Source organism: Crotalus tigris, unplaced genomic scaffold (assembly GCF_016545835.1).
Source record: "Crotalus tigris isolate CLP2741 ecotype Arizona unplaced genomic scaffold, ASM1654583v1 scf7180000017574.252881, whole genome shotgun sequence".
NCBI lineage: Eukaryota > Metazoa > Chordata > Lepidosauria > Squamata > Viperidae > Crotalus > Crotalus tigris.
Window position 1 is genome coordinate 113,473 of NW_024096485.1, and position 14,184 is coordinate 127,656.

Genomic DNA, 14,184 nt, shown 5'->3' on the forward strand with positions numbered 1-14,184 from the left:
CTTTCCCATATTCATGGTCCTTGTGTTCTAAGTTTGCACAGTAATTCTGTTTTTTCAGCTTCAAATTGTATATTTCTCATTGTAACATTAACAGTTAGACATTCTAAAAACTTTAATTTAACATCATTAGTACTCCAAAGCATCCTTCAGCTCTTTCTCAATACCATGTTTAATGCCCTCCAATATGAGGAGCCCATAATCCAGAACCATGTCATCAATCACTTTAACTTCTCTATCTGTGAGAGTTTGTAAAATATAGGAATGTTTTATCACCTTCTTTTCCCATGCAATATGAACTTATATCTGCCTCTATCATTTTTCTATATGGCTGCTGACTGATATAGGTGCCTACTTAGTTTAAATCAGGGGTGTCAAACTTGCAATGTCACGTGATGTGTCGCGATATATCGTGACTTTTTTTCCATTGCCAGCAATGGGGTGGGCGCGGTATTGGCATGACGCATCCAGCCCCTGGGCCATCAGTTTTACATCCCTGCTTTAGATGGGCAGCTAATCTTAACATTCATGCCTTGGGTGATTCTACATTCCTAGTGTTCTTTGGTCATTCACCCAGGAATAGTCACTCTCTTGCCATAATGAGGCCACACAGCTGCGTTTTGTATGCATGTAAATGTGTGGGTGTGTGATTGTAGTTTCCCAAAAATCTTTTTTTAGTGAGCATATATATGCTAGAAAATAAGTGAAATGAAATGCAATTAAATAAAATAGATCAATGGAGGAGGGAGTTGTTTTCAAAAGGCTGAGAAATGAGGAGATGAAGGGAAAAATAATAGGAAAAGAGAGGTATGTTTGGTGTATTGAAAGTAAATTTCAGGCAGGACAGTACAAAATGAGAAATACTGGCTAACATTAACAGCATAGTTCTTCAATGTGTGAGCAGACAGTATGACAGAATGTGCTGGGACTGTGAAAATAGATTTCTAAGAATTACAGTTTTCCTTTTGAGATAATTAAAAGTGAAAGTAGGTCATCATTTTAATTTTATTCTGCTGGAGGATGCTTTCAGCATTGTAATTGCAATGATTATTGCATTAAGGGGGAGCTTATGTTAACACCCCAATTTGCATATTATAAATTATAATTATTCTTATACAATGAATTATCCTTAATAAAATGTCCATGGTAGGCATCACTTCCATATATGTTTTGATACACTTACCTAGTTTTTAAAAAGCTAACAACTGACAATAACATTTTGCTGTTAAAATGGTTGATTACATAGAGATAGATTTAATAAACTGTCATTTGTGATCACTAGAGTAATATAACAGGTGGCAGTGTTTTAACAATATACTTCAATATTTGATTAGTAGCTCCACTGCTATAACATACAGCAATGGAAAAAATATGCCTATATTTTTGAAATCAAATAGTCTTGAACAATAAAAAAGCATTAAGAAATAGCTGCTGACTTCTCATTTCTGCCTTTTGTATCCATAGTATAATACCATTGCTAGGGGGAAAAAATCCTACTTCTATGAACTGCCATATTCTATACTTCCAATGTAGCAGTACTTGTTTTTCCAAGATTTTTAATCCTGACAAGAAATATTTAATGAAAGCTTTACATATTTTTTTTTGTCATGCAACCTTCCTCATATTAGATGCAAGAATGGCAAGACAGATTGCTAGAATATCTTACAGCCAAAGATCTTAGATATCAACTTTACAGTTTTGTTGTCTTTAGTAAATTCAAAAATACTATACATATAATACAATAGTCATAAGACCTACAGCATGTAATGTTTCAAGGAAACACTTCAGTTTCATGAAGTGTCAATCCATGTGCCTCTTTCAACTAAACTCTCCAGTTGAAATGGCCCTTATTTTTGAAGCATTAGACTGAAGTTCAGGAAGAGAAACAGAATCTTCTTCACGTTGATTGAAGAGACCAGCCAAACTGAGTGATCCTGCTTCAATTTAAATTGTTACAACAGAGTGATTTGATTCTACATATCAAGACTTCGGGTCATTGAAATGTCTGGATTAAGGCAATGCTTTAAAATGTACAGATTTGCTTCTACAAATCTGGGAATCTTTATATATGCTGCTCAAAATGATATTTGCAGCATTGCCTCTTTTATATATATATAAATTTTGCTCTAAAGAAAAAGGATTGGATTTTTGTGTCACACTTACTGTCTTTCAAATATTTATATTCATACACCTATGGATGCTACTGACCACTTTGTCTGGGGTTAAAAACTAAGTGAGCGTAATCTTGGTTAGTACTTGGAACCTGGAAAATATCAGGGAATTCCATGACTTAGACCAGTGGTTCTTAACCTGGGCAATATTGCCCCCCAGGGGGCGATTTCATTTTTCAGGGGGGCGATAGAATGAAAAGGGTGACATGGGGGCAAAGGAACGAAAAGGGGGCGATATGGGGGCGATGGAGCGAGACATTTTGGGAGCACTTTTGAGACTTTTTCGTACAGTGAATCGCTGTATATCTGATGGAGGGGGGAGCGCTTCTTTCAAAACATCGCATGCTAAGTGCCTCTGTAAAACATTTTGTATCGTACTTTTTTAGCGTGTACTCCAGTTCGATATTATATTTTCTTTGTGTCTTTTTAATCCTTTTTACAGTGTGCGTGACTATATATACTTTCTTCGAATCTTAATTTAGTTTCAGAGTTTTCGTCTTGAAATTCTTAGTTCCTCGCATTGCGGTTTGTTCTTATGCCCATTTATATTTCTTTTTGCGTCTTAAATTTTACTTGTAATTCAGTCATTAAATATTACTGTTTTTCTTTTCGGGCATTTCACTTTCCTGCAATTGAATTTTGTTTTCAGTGGTCATTACATTTAAGTGCCTTGAATAAATAAGATAATAATGAAATACATGTATCACGAAGTTTGGGAATAAAGTGACGAGTGGCACCAAAATTTTTCACACAGTTGAGATATGGGAAAGAGACTGGAAATAAATTATTTGCATCGATATGTCCTGATGACAATTTTAAAGAAAACCAAAAAAGTGTTTGGATAAATTGAAGAATTATTTCCTATGTTGTAATTGAGAGGTTATGTTGGGGCAGGGGGGCGATGACAACTTCCTCATTGGCTCAAGGGGGCGATTCATTCAAAAAGGTTAAGAACCACTGACTTAGACCACAAAGTTAAAAAAACACACAAAAAATATCTTATAAAAAGATAGTCGGTCATTTCTGCATCTTTGGCAAGAAATGTTTTGTGTTTATATGACTATCAAAAATTGAGTGTGGCATATTTTTTTCTTTTTAACCACATCTTAATCTAGCATTCTAAACAAGACGCTGCAATGGCTTCTTCATAGTAGCCTATACTGAAAGATGTAAGATATGTGATTGTTTCTCATGAATCTTCTTCCCATTTTAATTTAACAGATAAGCTTGAGAGAGTTTTTATGGGGAATCAGGTGCTATGATTCATCCTATATCTTGAAAATGAGAAAAAGTTAAAGTGCCATTTTCTAGCATAGGATTGTTATTTACAATCCGTGTTAGTTCAGTGAGATGTATATTCTTGTTGGGAAAATTGGTGATATCACTATTTACAATATATTGCAGATTGTTTGGAGAAATGGACTAAAAAAGTTTAAAACCCATAGATTTAACAGCAATCATTTTGTTGACAAGCAATAAGTTTCAAGGTTTCTGAAGTAGGAATTGTCATTGTTATTTTTTAAAAAATATTTTTTGGTTATTATTCTTTTTATTTCATTCTGATGATTTCTAGTAGCATTATGATTCAAAATTAAAAAATAGGTTATAATGATCATATCCTGAAAATATGATGAATGTTGATATCATTTATTATTTTTAAATCTATGTTGCAAGTGTACAGATTTATTTTGATTTCATTTCTTTGTTTTGCTTTTTTATTCACTGTTTCATATCCTCTGAACTGCTCTTTAATTGACAATTGATTTAAAAAGTACACTATTTTATGCCTTGTATTTGTGTGTTTTTCTACCTTAATTTTTTTAATGTAGTCATTCTAATGGGTATTTAATAATAATAATAAAATATCCCAGTCCTTGAGAAAGACTCATAGGTGGATAAAAATGCCCCCAAAAGTCTAAACATCTGGCTACTATGCAATGAACTATAATAATAATCATTTGACCTATTCATTTTGCCTATTGCTCCAAGTTATCTGCATAAAAAATTAAAAATAATTAAAGAAAGTTAAATAAAAAGTCATTTTAATTCAGCTTGAATAACCAATGCATATTTTAACTTTTCAAAAGCATCTATGATCCCAAAGCTCAAGATCCTTTGCAATATATATTATCACTCACCATTTTATCCCACTGGGAAGCTTGCTCAATAAACAGTGATGAGATGTAGCTCTTTACAGATTAAATACGGATTAAATCCATGGTCCAAAATTTTTTCATTTAAGTTGTATTAAATTCTTCTCTGTGCTTACCTTTGGTTAAACAGTTTCAGAGGTTAAGAAGAATTATTCAGAAACATTTTATTTTTAAAAAAATAAAATAGCATTTACGTTATATGCTTGCTGGCTTATTTTGTTAAATTTCCACATCATAGAATTGCATGATCAGTATTATTAAAGAAATAATATCCTTCACATTTTAGGGGCATCATGCTCCTGACAAAAATAAATTGGGAAAAAATAGAAAATCATCTAAACTGATTTTTGTTCCATTTTCTAAAAGCATATTATTGTGGTATAGCCATTTCTCTGATTAATTCAGATAAAGGGAGAAGAAGGGAGGCCAAATTCTGTATGTATCAAATTACTTGTAAGTTCTGGATTGATTTATGTACAAGCAGATCCACCCAAATAACTGTAGCATATCACAGATGGCAGATTGAATCCAAAAAGTCTCCATCTATACCAACTCAAGAATCCATCCAGAGACTTTTATTTTCATAAGACGGTTTTAGAAAAATAATACATATTTCTGAAATGCATGTAGAAATAAGATAAGATAAAATAAAATAATAAGTTCTATGTGACTAGCATTTTGAAAAAAAATGTGCATTTTTCTTGCATTGCAATCACTTAATAAATTTAACATTATGCTATATCTTCATAAGATGTAGCAAATATTTCCCCAGTATTAGAAGAAGGCAATACAAAGCACTCCAATTCTTTTATGTAAGCAAAATAATCAACTCTAATCTATATGGTGGTAGCAGCTGGTTGTGAATAGTCTGGCAGTGTATAAAGGTATAAAAATTTCTGCCAAGTTCAGTTTTTAGTTTTGCCTTGAAAATGCAGAATCATTCAGAAAAGTGTAGAAATATGGCAAGCAGAATCCTAACACTTATCTCACAGATCATTGCCCAGAAGTCATTTCGTAAAGTTCTATGATGTATTAACCTAAATAAAATCTTTATTTATTATTGATAATAATTGTTTCCTCCTCCTCTTCTTCTTCCTCCTCCTCCTCCTAAAAATTTGATCTTTGTAGAAAATGCAGTGAAAATCTGGAGAGTTGCATAATGAAAGATGTTGTGTAAAGCCCCACTTACATAAGATCTATTTATCTTAAACAATTATTATTAACTATGGGTGTGTAACAGACTTCAAAATTAACAGTACATTCAAACATCAAGGCATATTTTCACTTCCTAGTGACTTGAATATTATTTATAAAAAGCAACCTATTCATCAAGCAAAAGCTTGTAAAACCCAAACTACTGCTTGAGTCAATATTGCATTCAAGAGTTCACTGTGGAGAGGAATGTCCTGGACTTTTGTCTTCAATGGGAGTAGACATCGTACAGATAGTCCTTGAGGTATGAGCCTAATAGAGCCTGCCCATTAGGCTTGTAAATCAAAAATGTCATCAAATGAATCAGACTCAATATTATAACATTTTCAAATCAAACTCATTAATTGAATCAAATGGGTTGTTAAATGAATGAAGATCTGACTTATTATTTCCTCCAATGGCTGCCTGAACTGAGAGACTTTTCCCACCGCTGCTGCCAGCTGTTTCCGGTCACCAATCAGTTGTTTCTGTTTGTTTGTTTTTTTAAGTTTGTTGCAAGGCAGTTCAAGCTTCTTCAAATAGGGGTGGAAAATTCTTTGATTGCAGTTGCCACTAAAGTAATTAGCTTTAGTGTCTCCAGCGAGGTATGCAGAGGGAGATTGGGGTGGAGTTTACAGAACTGTCAGCTTGCAACAGTAACTGAGACGGAAGGGACCTTGAAGTCATCTAGTCTAACCCACTGCTCTCACAGTCAGTTACTGTATTTCTGATAAATACCTATCCAGTCTCTTCTTAAAAGCCTCCAGTGAGGGAATACCCACAACTTCTGGAAACATGTTAAATTTAAAACCTTTTTAAAAAACATTACTCCTATCAGCATAAGCCCTCCAGGCAAAATCCAAACTGGGGTGGGGGGAAACTACTTTCCAGTAAAGGGTGAGCAGAATCTCTGGTGGCACTGTGTTAGAGAGAGGAGGCAGCACCAACTACATGCTATAAGTTTCAGGCAAATGCAAACAAACAATCTTGCAAAGTACTGTACTTACAAACACAATAAAAAGCAGAGCAGTTCCCAAAGTGATTACAAACAAAACAGTACAGTACTATAGTAAGGTAGAATAATATAGAATAATGTGAAATAATAATAATAATGAAAAATCATTAAAACAATGATGTGTCTGCATAATTACTGGGATAATACAAAAGCAGACTCCTGTGGAAGGGACAACTGTAATTTGGTAACTCTCACAGTCAAGAATGGCAGTTGGTTCCTGGAACAAAATAGATGGAAAAGAAAAAACTGGATGTTTGGGATAGGATAGATGCCATTGGCTATGACCCAATATCAGAGGTAGAAGTCAAAATTATAACTGCAAAACATGAAACAATGTTAGCTTTATGGGAATACAAAATGGTGCCCACTAAAGATCCTGAATCAGAGGTAGAATGATGGAAATTTAAGCAAGAAAACTTCCAAAGGGGGGAATAAGATAGAATAATATAGAATAATGTGAAATAATAATAATAATGAAAAATCATTAAAACAATGATGTGTCTGCATAATTACTGGAATAAAGCTGTGTTAGCAATCTGTGACTAACCAAATGTGCATTGCACTTGGAAACAATGTATGTAGCAGATTCTCCATTGTATGCCCGTGAGAAATGAATCTAATACATGAGAAATGAATCTGATGTATTACAATGTAGATTTCTATGTGTGCTCCTTTGTTCCTGAGAAAGGGAAAGTATAAAACTGTAGTTTATACCCGCCCTCAGTGTTCAGAATTGCTTGTTGTTACTGCTTCTGAACAGTAAAACAGGGGTCAAAACAGAAGAAATGATAGCCCCTCTAAGAGAAGTTTTGGTCCCTGGACCAAACAACACCAATATTCCAATGCTTCAGTATGTTCCCTTTACAACCACTGATCTATTTAATTGGCGTCAGCAATTTGGACCATTTTCAGAAAAACCTCAAGAAATAATAGACCTATTCTCCACCATTATTCAGATGCATAGTCCCACCTGGGATGATATGCAACAACTTATTTCTACTTTACTGGATATGGAAGGAAGAGAAAAATATAGATTAGGGAAATTAAAAGTACTTCCTTCCGACACCCCGAGGGAGAAGAGAATTCTCAGGCAAGCAGAAATACCGATGCAGTAGAAGAAAGACCAAACTGGAATGCTAACGATGCCCAGCACCAAACTTTGTTGCACAATTATCAGCTTTTGTGTTTAGAAGCCCTGAGAGAAGCAGCAATCCGTCCAGTTAATTATGCTGCAGTAACTAGTATTTGGCAACAAAAACATGAGTCACCAACTGCTTTTCTCAGCAGACTGTTAGAGGCTTATAAAATAAACACAGGTCTTGATATGGAGATGGCTCAAAATCACCCACTCCTAATTGAAAGATATATCACCCAAAGTGCCCCAGACATAAGAAAAAAGTTACAGCGCACAGAAGGGGCATTAGGCAAGAATGTAGCAGAGATTATGGAAATAGCACAGAAGGTTTTCTGTAACCATGAAAAAGAAGAGGAGCATAAATCAGAACAGAAAGAGAAAAAGAAAATTGAAATGTTAGCAGTGGCATTGGGGGGGATGCATATTGGACCCAACCAGACAGATTGTGGATTTAGGAGTCCTTACCCAAAAGCAGGGAAATTGGAACTGCCCAGTCGCTTATCTGTCAAAACAGTTGGATATGGCCACAATGTTTAAAAATTCTAGCAGCAATTAATAAGTGAACCTTTTCAGCACTGGTGGCTGTTTGTACTAGTCATGCCTTGCAGACAATTATTGACAATAAGGGACATTTATGGATCAGCAATCAAAGGATGCATAAGATACAGGCCCTTTATTAGAAAATCCACAAGTTACACTGCAAAAGTGCTCAATTCTCAATCCAGCCGCTCTCAGGCCAATACCAGATTCAACTATGCCCGTGCATAACTGCATGCAAACAATAGAACTACAATATTCTTGCAGATCTGACCTTACGGACCAACCCTTGCATAATCCAGACTTTCAGTGGTTTACTGATGGATCCAGCTTTATGGATCAAGGAATTAGATACTCTGGTTACACAATTGTTTCTATAGAGTCAGCACAGTTGCCTAGCCAAGCAAGTGCACAATTTGCAGAATTATATACCTTAACCCGAGCATTAGAAATAACTGCAGGAATGACTTTAAATGTATGTACGGACAGTAAATATGCATTTTTGACAATTCACACACATGCAGCAATCTACAAAGAGAGAGGATATTTAGACTCCACAGGCAAGATCATCCAATATGAAACTTTGATTAAAAGACTTATTAAGGCAGCAAAATTGCCATCCAAAGTTTCAATAATCCATTGTCCTGGACATCAAAAAGATAGGAAGGCAAACAAAGAAGCCAAGAGAGCTGAGTTAGAAGGTCCCCCTCTCCAGTCGGATGTCACCAGGTTCATGTATCTAAACACTTACTTAGAACAACTTGATCCTACATATACAAAAGAGGAAAGCCAAAAGTTGAAGCAGGATGTACAAGCTGAACTAGTTAAAGGCTGATTCACCCTTCCCGATGGATGCATTGCTGTTTCTCTGGCACTTGCCCACCCCCTTATTTTTCAAGCCCATAAGCAACATCATCTGGGAAAAACTGCATTATTACAATAGCTTGAACGACTTTTCTATCTTCCCTTTGCTTCTTCGCTAACAGCACAAGTATGTTCTCAATGTTCCATTTATGCCCAAACCAATGCATGCCAAGGACCAATAGTACCATTTGGTCGACAACCAATCGCTTATTTTCCAAATGAACTATGTCGTTGTTGATTTTACTGATATGCCTAGGAGTAAGAAATATGTAGCCCTGTTAGTAATAATTGATACCTATTCAGGGCGGATTTAAACCTTTCCAATTGTAAATAAGAAAGCTATACAGGTTGCCAGAATATTTCTAAAATAAATTATTCCTAGATTTGTTTGCCCTTCTAGGATTTCATCAGATAATGGCCCTGAATTTGTACACCAAATTAACAAGGCTTTAGCCCAGGCATTAGGAATTAAGGGGAGATTTCACTGTGCCTTTCACCCCCAATCAGCTGGAAGGGTGGAAAGTGCTAATCGCACAATTAAAACCCTCATTACCAAATTTTGTTTGGAAACTCATCTCCATTGGCCAGATGTTTTGCCTATGGTTTTGTATGCAATCAGACTGGCCCCCCACAATAAATTACAACTTAGTCCTTATGAGCTCATGTTTGGCCATTCCCCCTTGTCTATTTAAACCTGACAGTCAGGGCTGGCCAGACTTGGCTCATAAGGGGGGAATAGACCAACAGAAATTGTTACATCAGTTACAGCTTCATAATTTAGCTGTTTCAAACTTGCACCATTATATGATGGAACAACAACTCCCTCCAGTGGTCACAGCAACACATGGGTTCAAACCAGGAGATAGAGTATGAGTGAAACATTGGAAATCAAACCCCTTGAGCCCAAGATGGAAAGGATCATGTACTATTGTTATGTGTTCTCCTTTGCAAGTGAAAACCTTGGAAGGAAAGTCCTGGATCCACTGGAGTAGATTGAAAGCACCTGCACCTGCCAATCCAGTAACTTACAAGATGGATAAAACTGACAAATCTTTGGTGTTGAAATTTACAAGAAATACACTCTGTCAAACCCTACCATCAACGGGTTCTCAACACATGGTGTGAACAAACCCTGCTGAGAGACCCCGGAAGCTGTCTCTCTAAGCACGGTGGAAAATATAAGAATTCTACAGCTCATAATATCTGTTAGTTATTTAATATGGGGAACACACACACACAAAGAAAGAACAAAAACATAGGGAAACCATGGTTGTCGAAACTGCATCAAGATTACAAAACAAGGAAACCAGATAACTAAGACTTTGATTTATTATACAATGAAACCAGAAGGGTGCCAAGATAGTTCCCCTAGCTCCTGTACATACAATAGAACTACATATAAAGTTTGTAAAAAAGGGGTCCAAGATCAGTGTTATAACCCGAAGTCTGATCCTGACAGCTGGGCCTTGCAGATCCGAACACATAGAACAAGAAGTAGCTCTAGGGACCAGGCACTATTAGGGATCTCCCAATGGAAATCCAACCCACACTCCACTTTTAGCGTCATCTTTGATGTTTGTAACGCAGCTAATTATTGGGCTGCAATATATGGTTGTGGAGGGATCAATCATATTCACAGCTATATCCCAAACCATAAGTACTTGTGCCCACCACATAGATGTGCAGTCTCCATGGTCAGATGTGAGTGACGGTCATGTATTAAGTGGCATACCCAAGACCCGAAGGAGATGGAACACATCTTGTTTGAAAAGAATAATACAAAAGCAGACTCCTGTGGAAGGGACAACTGTAATTTGGTGACTCTCACAGTCAAGAATGGCAGTTGGTTCCTGGAACAAAATAGATGGGAAAGAAAAAATGTTTGGGATAGGAATAGATGCCATTGGCTACGACCCAATATCAGAGGTAGAAGTCAAAATTATAACTGCAAAACATGAAACAATGTTAGCTTTATGGGAATACAAAATGGTGCCCACTAAAGATCCTGAATCAGAGGTAGAATGATGGAAGTTTAAGCAAGAAAACTTCCAAAGGGGGGAATAAGATAGAATAATATAGAATAATGTGAAATAATAATAATGAAAAATCATTAAAACAATGATGTGTCTGCATAATTACTGGAATAAAGCTGTGTTAGCAATCTGTGACTAACCAAATGTGCATTGCACTTGGAAACAATGTATGTAGCAGAATTGCTTGTTGTTACTGCTTCTGAACCTTGCACAATAAATCTCTCTGCTAAACCCTCTGGAATTCGTAAAAGTCTCTTATGTTTTTCTACAAGAATAGAGTAACAAAAAAGAATATTTTAAGATACTTACAGAAGTAATTCTAGCTCTCTAGTCAATCCCAGTAAGCAGATCTTCTACACAGCTCCAGGAAAACAAAAACAAATGGTCAGTGCTAGCTACAAAAATCACTGGATCTTGTTTGGCATGTGACCAGGCACAAAAAAAATCCCGGCTTCTCATAGGCCCAAACCGGCCGAGGCAAGTCACAGAGTTAAGATGGTTGCCAGAGCAGCTGATACTGAATCCAAGTCACATGGATACAGAGGCCTGTTTTTGGTTGCAATTTTGAACTTCTAATGTAAGTATTAAATAAACACTCATATCTGGGGGATTATCTGTAAAGAAAACACCACTATGAACCTTCACAAATATTGTTTATTTGAAATGAAAAGAAAAAATATGATGTAGCTACTACTACTACTACTACTAATAATAATAATAATGATAATAATAATAATAATAATAATAATAATAATAATAATAATAATAGTAAGTTGGAAGGGACCTTGGAAGTTATCTAGTCCAACCCTCTGCTCAGGCAGAAAACCTTTTAGCATTTCAGAGAAATGGCTGTCCAGTCTCTTCTTAAAAATTTCCAGTGTTAGATTATTTGTTCTGACTGTCAGGAAATTACTCCTTAATTCTAGGTTGCTTTTCTCTTTGGTTAGTTTCCATCTCTTGCTTCTTGTCCTGCCTTCAGGTGCTTTGGAGAATAGCTTGACTCCCTCTTCTTTGTGGCAAGTCCTGAGATATTGGAACACTGCTATCATGTCACCCCTCGTCCTTCTCTTCCTTAAACTAAACATACCCAATTCCAGCAACCGTTCCTTGTATGCTTTAGCCTCCAGTCTGCTAATCATTTTGTTGCTCTTCTCTGTTCTCTTTCTAGAGTCTCAACACATTGTGGTGACCAAAACTGGATGCAGTATTCCAAGTGTGGCCTTATCAAGACATTGTAAAGTGGTATTACTACTTCATGTGATCTTGATTCTATTCCTCTGTTAATGCAGCCTAGCATTGTGTTGGCTTTTTTGGCAGCTGCAGCACACTGCTGGCTCATATCTAAGTGATTGTCAACTAGGACTTCGAGATCCCTCTCAAAGTCACCTCTACTGAGCAAGGTACCACCAATACTATACCTGTACATTTGGTTTTTCTTGCCTAAATGTAGAACCTTACTTTTTTCACCATTGAAGTGACTGCTCAAATGCCATCTCTAGGCATGGTGTCTCCTAGGTATTGTGGAAAAGGAAAGAAAGAAAGCAGTTTTTTAAAAAAATATTTTTATTGATTGTTATTTTTTAATGGTCATATTGCTGCTACTGGATTTTATGAAAGGAAATAGCATATAAATTAATGTAATAAAAATAAACAAAATACTATTTTGTACCTGGTTGCAGAAATCCAGATAATAGTAGATGTCAGCAAGAAAATATATTAAAGAAATAAATAATTGGTTGTCTGGATTTCCATAGCCCAGATATTACAGCCTTAGATTAACAGTATCAACAATAATATAGCTTGATGTGCATATTCAGATATTGTTCCTCCTGTGAATTTATGGTTTATGACTTAGAATATTGTGAGAACCTAATGTACTGTATCAGAGTAAAGCCATTGAGGAAGGGACAAATTTCCTCTATGCAAACAGAATCTTTAGCTCTCTTACTCTTATATTTTAAAAGATAGCAAGATTTGGATTCAGAACAATGAATTAGACCAGACATGTCAAACACAAGGCCCGGAGGCCAGATGTGGCCTGCAAAGTGGTTTTATGTGGCCTGTGAAGCCATCCTGAAAACAGTGAGGGAATGGCCCCCACTGCCTTGGCCCTGGCCCAGGCTGGCTGGGAGCCAATGTACAATTTTGTGGTGGCCATCTATGCTGAAACACATTCAGTCTTAGCTCCATAAGACCATCTGGAAACAGCGAGGAACCAGCCCCTGCTGCATCGGTCCCACCCCTTGGATGCATGCTGGGGAGGTGTCACCCTTTGTGAGGAATGAAGAAATGAACCATTGCCTGGAAGTGGCCAGCAAATGGCTCTCACCTACTTCACTTATCCGGCTTGATGGGCTCTGAGGGAGGGGTTTTGGCAGGTAGCAGGGCACTCTCCTCACAGCACCGAGAGGCTGAGCTGGGCGGCACAAATCCCAAAAAAAAGGCACAATGCTGCCCAACCCTGAGCCTGCGAGGTTTTGGCAGGCAGTGGGTTGCTCTCCTCACAGTGCCAAGAGCTGAGAGAGGTTGCGTGAAACTGATGAGAAGTGCAATGCTGCCTAGCCCCTAGCCTGCCCAGTTTCAGCAGGCAGCAAGGTGCAAAGCTGGCGAGCTTCGCACCGCCTGGCTCAATCTTTCGGCGCTGTGAGGAGAGCGCCCTGCTGCCTGCCAAGACCAAGCTGTGGGCTGGGTGGCATCGCGCAGGTAACATTGACTCTCATGCTGCTTATGGCATCCCCTCCCCCAGAGCCCACCAAACCAGATATGTAATGTAGGTGATGGCCATGTGCTGGCCACTTCCAGGCGATGGTGCATTTCTTCATTCCTCACAAAGGGTGACACCTCCCCAGCTGCATTTCTTGCCTGTTTTTCTCCCTCCCTCATTTCAAATATTTTCCCACCACTCTGTACTTAGGAAGGAAGAAAGGAAAGAAGGAGAGGGAGGGTCTAAGGGAAGTCCTGCCTTAGTCCTGCCCTGCTCCTCTCATACCATCCCCTTGCCCCCTCCTCCTTGCTATCCTGGGGTCTCCCATCCTATTGCTAAGGAAGCTTTGGATACAAAGCCAGATCTCCTCCCATGGAGAAGGAA